We start from the raw sequence: 5,555 nt of genomic DNA on the forward strand, positions 1-5,555 counted from the left end.
GTGGGTAAATTCTAAAAAAGCCCTGACAGTGGGGTTGGGGTACATGGAAGGGGTAGCCGCTTATTTTCTACTTGTCAGCAAGACATTGGCCAAAGACTTTGCCAGGAATGTTTTTAGAAGCAAATATTCATAAGATGGCAGGTCTTAGCACCTACTCCAATTGATAGGAAGGAATATTTAAGAGTAAAATATTGAGTTTAGGAAACTACAAGATTATGACCCCAGACAGGCTAGCCATGATAAAAGAGAATATTCTCCCAAGATGAGGTTATAAGTGTGGAGTCACTGATAATATTACTAATATAAATAGGATTTTGTTTTTACCCCAAGCTGATACATAAGTTTATAACCATATCTGTGAACTCTAATTCTGCCCCATAATAAAGATACTGGGAAATTTTCTTGACACACAACTCATTGAAAAATAAAAAAATTAAAATAATTTTTAAAAATATGCAAGTACAGTATAATAAGTTGAAAATGGATACATACATGGAATCAGAGAGACCAAGTTCAAATCCCAATTTTACTGACTACTCAGAATGAGACTTGAGCCATTCACTTAAACTCTATAAGCTCAGATTCTTGGTCAATAAAATGTGAGCATGAGTGACAATCCTGAACATTTTTTATAATGTTTAAATGAGATATTCAGCTCTTAAAATAATGTATTAGTTTTCTTATCTCTTTTTCTGATCACACTGTACTTCAAAATAATTAGCACATTTTTTCCATTTCATGTGGCATCAATAAGGAAAAGCAAAACAATACTTATGTCACATTTATAATAACACTTAATATTAGATGCTTAATAATTATATAATAAATTTTAACAGCAGAGTTGGAGCCAGAATTACCTGGATACACCCGCCATATTTATCAATGAGAACCTTAACTCCTTTGGTTCAGATTCAATCACAATCTGAAGCAACACTGTTGCTTTTAGCTTGAGGCTAAAAGCACCCAGAGCACTGAACCAGAGTTGCAAATCTTATAAAATGCCATTAAAACCAAAATCCATGTAAAATCAAGAAGTTATTGGTACAAGTACTCCCAATACCAAGATAGAAGTCAAGATGATTTTTAGGGAGGAAACTAAAATGTTCCCACAGAGTCGGGGATTTTAGACTTCAGCTCAGATTTGGGCTGGCTCAGAGGAAAATGTGTCATATGTTCAGTGACCTTCAAAACACACACACACACACACACACACACACACACACACGCACACACACACACACACCACTGTGCTTTCTTCATTTAGCGGGGGGGGGGGGGGGGGAGGAATTTTATGAAGGTTATCTCTTAATCCTTTGAGTTCCAACAAGTGGTGGGAAACATGGAGAGATACCAAGACCATGGAGAAAGCCCAGCTGGAATCAGGCTCTCCATCCCCACTCACACATGCACACATACGGTCTCATGTCAACCTGAGATAGGAAATAGGTCTGTTGTCTGACCTGTTGGCTTTATATGTAGGTGTAAGGGAAAGGGTGGTTAGAAAGAAGAGAAACAGTGTGACAAATAACTGCTATACATTGCTTTTTAAAAGTATTCTTAATAAATAGGGGAGGAAAGTAACTACAAGTTTGCACTTGTAGCCTTAGGTAGATGGATTTTTGTCTTTTTTGGCTCGATGGTTTTAATTCGATATCTGAGATGAAGTTTATATAGCCAACAAACAATAAAACCAAGAACACAGGAGACTGAAGAAGGTTCAAGCTTGGTGGGGAAGAGGATCAATCAATTGATCCATCAATAGATAGATGATAAATAGATATATATATATAGATAAATACATGATAGATAGATGATAGACAATAGACGATAGATAGATAGATAGATAGCTGGATAGATAATAGATAATATAGAGATATCCACAAATCTGCTACTTTCTTCTACTGGACTTTTTATCACCACCCCCAATTTTGTTCAGTTAAAAGATACTGACACAACACCTAAATTTGTATTGCACAATAAACACCCTTTCAAAGGGTATTTATTATATTTATCGTTTAAAGGGAGATACTTAAAACATTCATAGTTAAAAAAATAGATATAAAATTAAAATAACAATGTCCTTCTGTAATAAAGACACTTGCTTTTCCTATGGCTCTTCTATAATTCCCTTTTTAGTTTCTTGGATGGATGGATGGATGGATGGATAGATGGATGATGTACTACAACAGTAACCAGATTATATTTTCTAGGTTTGAACTCCCACTTACAGCATTGTGTGGCCTCTACTCCCAATAGGTTTCCAAAGTTCCCAGGGACCTCTCACACAGGTGTCCATGTTGCTCTGCCTTCCTTCCTGTTATAATGGAAGACTTGTTGATGTTCCTACTTATGAACTTCTACTTATGTGCTATACTCCATCCACTCTGACTTTGCTCTACTATATAAACAGGTTTTTCTTCTTGACCAGATTATTCTTATCAGTGTAACAACGTACCATATTTTTTTTCTCATCTAAATGAATGGCTATTCAATCAATCAATCAATCAACCAATCTACTTTCTTTATTGCTACTCCCTTCATTTCTCTGCATAACACATTCTTTGTGTGTTCTTTTACTGGTTGAGGATGATGGTGGGCCTATCCCTCTTGTCTTCCCCCACCTTTCCTGCCCCTGCTGACACTCCTGCATGGCCTCTTTAACTCAAGGGGTGAAGAGACCATCATCTGCCACTGCTAATGTGTGAAAGGTTCTGCCCTATTCTCTTTCCATGCTCAGAGTACAGTGTGTCTGTGATACACTTCTGCTCCTAAGGTCGACCTTTTGGGTCCCTAGGTTCCTAGGCCACTGATCTGTTGATGGCCTTGTCCCTTACTCTTAACACCAGGATCTCCCTCCAATGCCCTTCTCTCTTTCAATGACCTCCAACAACAGTCCTCTCCCTGAAGTAAGGAATATCTCCTACACACTGCACTTTGATCAAAGAATACTATCAGATGCTCCAAAGAGCAAACAATATTCTGGTGAAATAAATCTTGCTATATGTATATTTTTCTTTCTTCATGGCTCTGGAAAAATTTTTGCCCCATTAGGGAATTGAGGCATTGGATCTGAAGTATAAACTATTTAGTATACAGTTTTCTATTTAAAGTTACTGGTTCTCTGTTGCATGGGCTCATCCTTCTTACATCAAGCCAGTCTACCTTATTTTCCCTGAAGATAAAGATCTTCACAAGAGTATCCTTTATGGACTTATACCTCATGGTCTCCTCCGTAGGTACTTAAACACATCGAATTTCCAGGATACGAGTTTCAAGACTATATGCTCCTACTGTTTGGGGTCTTAGTATCAAATACCAATATACCTGACTACACAAAGAAGGTGCAATCATCATCGGCACAAAGTACATAAGGCTATTTCCATGGACTAATAATGAAAAGATCTCAAAGGAAGAAAGAGGAGCAGACTAGTACTAACGAAAGGAACGGAAGGCCCTGAAACATTATTCGTCTTCTCTCGCCCAAAATTCTACACAATAAAAACCCTCTCTCGTTCTCAAGATAAGCCTGTCAAAAAGGTCAATGTTGGGCACCTGGGTGTCTCAGTTGGTTAAGCATCCAACTTCAACTCAGGTCATGATCTCACACTCCGTGAGTTTAAGCCCCGCGTCGGGCACTGTGCTGACAGTCAGATGCCTGGAGTCTGCTTCAGATTTTGTGTCTCCCTCTCTCTCTGCTCTGCCCCTGCTCATGCTCGCTGGCTCTCTCTCAATCTCTCTCAAAAATAAATAAACATTAAAACATTTAAAAAACAAAAAAAGGCCAGTGTTTCTCAGCATTTTAAACTTTGACTTCTTGTTGTATTACATGAGAGCTCTTACAGATTTTTCATATTATATCCAATTTAAAATTAATCAAGTATTATAAATAAATGTAAATAAAAGTAAAACAAATACAAATATAAAAAGGTATAATTTTGTTTTCAAACTAATAGGCTGTCCATCATAATGACCTGAATCTCCTTAGCAGAGCATGGCCCTTTCTAAGTAGTTGCACATTCTATTTATGCATACTAATCAGAAAATGAGAGTTATTCATAGGGTGGGAGTGGACAACTGCAGGAGAGGAAGTTTCAGTAGATGAAGCAAGGTAGAGACAGAGAAGCCAAACAAAATTATCGAGTGTAATATCAAACAGGTAGAGAGGAATGGATGCTAAAGAACTTTCAGGCAGATTTTTTTCCAGGCTTAGTGAGAGGGGATGTGGGCATGGTTAACACTGTGATAACGGCAAAAGCCACGAGCATATGCTCTTCTTGCTTTTCACAATTCCTCCAGCACACTAGGTGTGTGAAGCCTGCCATCTTCTAACTCACACACAACTGCCAGCACTTCAGGGCTTTACCTCAGATGACCCCTTCCCATCCGCTCACCTTGCCTCCTCCCACCTTCCCTAGGTAAAGCTCTGTCCTCTGAGACACATGTTTGTTTTTAGAAAACAGTCAAAATAAAGTGAGATATTTTAGATTATGTGTGGAAGTAAAAGCAGCATAGCTATCATACAAAACTAAATGATCAACTGAACAAGTTATGCACAAAGTAATAAGGAAAGTCAGAAGGCATTACACTGATGGAAATACTAGGCTAATAAATTCCAGAGAGTGAATTATACCACATAAAGTGAATACATTCATGGAGTTAGCAGGATAAGGAATTATACCAGTACAGTGACATCAGATCAAATATTGGATTTGCCAAGTTTTTTTTCTAGTTCACACACAATGTGACATTCAGGTGTACAACATAGTGATGCAACAACTCTATGTGCTGTGCTCACCACAAATGTAGCTGCCATCCATCACAGTATCATCGAATGTATTCCCTGTGCCTTTTATCCCCATGATTTATTCCTGCCATAACTTCCACACCCCTTCACCCATTTTGCCCTCCCCCCACTTCCCTCCCTCTGGCAACCATCAGTTTGTTATCTCTAAAGTTCTGAATATGCTTCCTGCTTATTAATTTCTTTTTGTTTTTATTTTGGATTCCACATATGAGTTAAATAATATGATATTTGTATTTCTTGGTCTTACTTATTTCATTTAGTATAGGCCAATTATTTTAACCTCAGATACAGTATTTTACCTTTTTGCACCAGTGATTTTCATTTTAAATTGAATTAATACCTATCTTGTATGGTTGTTGGATGCTTAAATAAGGTGATAGATTTGAAGGTACCAGTCAGACTCAAACTATGATTGTTAGTACTGCTGCTGTTGTTAATTTTCATTTTTTCCAGATTTATATCCAGTTTCCATACTCCAGAACCTGACAAAAGTCGAAGGAAATTTTAAAAATAACCATATTCTGATAGCTGCACAACTCTGTGAATATACTAAAAATCACTGAATTGTACACTTTAAGTGGGCGAATTTTGTGGTGTGTGCATTGCATCTCATTAAAGCCATTCTATACATATATGCATGCACACGTACATTTTTTGTCTTTGCATGCATACATACATACATACATATTATTTATACATGTGTACTCTTCTATATTTATAACATATTCACTGAAAGGCAGGTGCTGAGGGA

This window comes from Panthera pardus, unplaced genomic scaffold (assembly GCF_024362965.1).
Source record: "Panthera pardus isolate Hobbes unplaced genomic scaffold, ASM2436296v1 HiC_scaffold_22, whole genome shotgun sequence".
NCBI classification, from domain to species: Eukaryota; Metazoa; Chordata; class Mammalia; order Carnivora; family Felidae; genus Panthera; species Panthera pardus.